Raw genomic sequence first — 2,552 nt, 5'->3', positions numbered from 1 at the left:
TTTGTGGGGCCAAGGTTCGCTATGTCAAGAAATCTGATGCTGGTTTTGTGTTTTATTAGTCTTTCCTTGTAGTTGACTCCAGAATTTTTTTTGGTGTAGACTTTAGGAAATCTGTTATCTTTATAATGTAATAAAAATAGCCAAGTGGATGTAAGATGTTTCAAAGTCTTTTTCACCCGAATCAAAGCACGTGCTTTTCCTTGCCTGTTGCAAATCAATCTTGTCTCTGGTTGGGTTTTCATGCAGCTGTGAATGCATGCGTGTGGCTCTAATCTTAGTGTAACCGATGCTTTGGAAGATGCCTAAGAAACCTCAGGGTCATAGGAAGGAAATAAATTCTGAAACTTAAAATCCTTCACTGAAAATGCATTGCTGTTCTGCCCATTATCTGCAGAACTGAATGTAAGGGAGTGGTTGGACTACCTGGAAAAACAGCTGTAGAATAATATAGGAGAGAAGAAGCTAGAGTTCTCCAAGAAGCTAAGGCAGAAAACTGCAGTTTCTGCTGATTAGCTCAGTTTGCAGAGTTACAGCTTCAGATGAAGTAGTAGCTAGTGCAAACTGCAGAGGATACTTGTAGTATGGTTCTCGAGCAGCACGCTTAAGGAAGCAGAAGTGTATGTAATGATCCTCTTGGTTGGCTTTCTGCTGCACAGGTAGACAGGTTGGAGAGACAATACAAATAATATCGTATTTCTTCTTTTATTTATTTCTCTAGTTCCCCCTCAGTAAATGGGTGACCAGTGATGTCACCTGCTGAAAGGGTTTAGCAGTGTGTAGTTGGGCTTGCACCGTCCCCACAACGTGTTGGACAGCTCTTGCCTGAATTTTAGTTATCGAAGGATAAATATACATGTACAAAAAACATTTAAGTAAGTGAAAAGTTTAGCGTTTTGGCAGTTAAGTGGGAGAACGGTACCCTGCATGTAGGGTGGTTGTTCTGGAGCTAGCAGGCTGCTGCCGGCCTGCGAGGCCTGGCTGAGGCGGTGTCAGCGTGCTGCTAGGGGCTGCGCTCGCTGGGGCCTCAGCCCCACCCTGCAGGTGGGCTTCTGCACTGGGCGGCTTTTCTTCGTGACAGTAACCACTGGCATAGTCCTGCCTTTGAAGAAGAAAATAATTTACCTATTTGATCTCTTGTTTGTGCCTAGCAGTTAATAAACATTTGTACCCATTTTTTGCTTTAACATTTTGTAACCCATCTTACAGAATTGGAAACTCCCTTGAATGCCTCCGTGGAAGAACCAGCTGCGCTAGAAGAGTGTATGGAGTTGAGTCCTGAGCTGACCTCTTAGACCTGGTCTGGGAGTCTGGGGCAGAGATTCAGTCCTGTCCCCGTAAGGAAAGAAAACATTGCTGGAGTTTTTGGATTGCTCTCTATGCGGTGATCAGGAAGCCTTTAAATCTGAAGCTACTGCTCGCAGTGCTCTGAACACTGCTGGCTGGTGGTGTGGTGGCACTGCAATACTTCACTGTGGTGGAAACAGCTTCAGGGTCTTTCTTACTCAGAGGCTGTTGAAGAGCAAAGGGGGAGACTGCTCGCAGGGCTGTAAAACGGGTGGGTCGCTGCACCCAGGTCCATATGTGAGGGAACAGAGCACGCAGCCTACTGGAGAAGGAACAAGTGCTGACTGACAGTGACTGACCAGCATACAGTTACTGGTAGCTGCTGATGTATGATACTGAAAAGATGACTGGTTCTCTTAAACTATGGTGATTTATTTCACAAAATCTTTAAAGATAACATGCATTGTTTAGTTTTCAGCCTGCATAAGAGAGTGCTTTTACCATAAATATCAGTCTAATGAGGTATGAGAACTTACTTTCCAGGATTACATTACAGCTGTAAACTTTTTTCCCTTTCATCCCCAGTGGTTGAGGATGATACAATATGGCTTTTTCAAAATGGACTGTACACAAAAAAAATAATAAATGAAAACTTAAAACATTCTCCCTACAAAACAGCCCTCTTCCCAATTTGAAGAACTGCTTCCACCAGCTTCTGCAGACTTGCTCTATTTCGGCTGCAGCAGGGCAAAAATAATCCTGTGTGTATGAAAACAATCAGACCATATCCTAGCTTTTTCTCCGGGATTATTCTATGTACTCTTCAACTGGGCCAAGGTAACTAATAAATCCCCAAGACAATACCAATTTCAACAGGTTATTCTTGAAAGGAAAATAGTAGTATGTACAGGGTAGTGGCAATGTTGTGTATGTTGAATTAGCTTAGCTACTACTTGTGCTTTTTTCTTTTTTTTTCAATTTGCAGTTACCACAAACCTTTCTGTATGAAGACATGTGAGATATCTTGCTTTTACCTTCTTCCCTTCCACCCCCCATCTAATTTGTGAGAGAAATAGATGACAAGGTACGAAAGGTTGGTATAGTTTGATCCAAAAAGTGATCCCAAAAGAAATGTTGACATTATCTGATGATTTATTTGTTGCTTTCAGACAATACATCTGACCTTTAACGTTCACTATACCCCGCAAAGTTGCACGGTAATTAAAAAAATAATAATAATAACAAGCCCCATGGTGTACATTGTCATA

The sequence above is a fragment of the Opisthocomus hoazin genome, chromosome 6 (assembly GCF_030867145.1).
Source record: "Opisthocomus hoazin isolate bOpiHoa1 chromosome 6, bOpiHoa1.hap1, whole genome shotgun sequence".
Classification (NCBI taxonomy): domain Eukaryota; kingdom Metazoa; phylum Chordata; class Aves; order Opisthocomiformes; family Opisthocomidae; genus Opisthocomus; species Opisthocomus hoazin.
Note: the sequence above shows the minus strand (reverse complement) of the source record.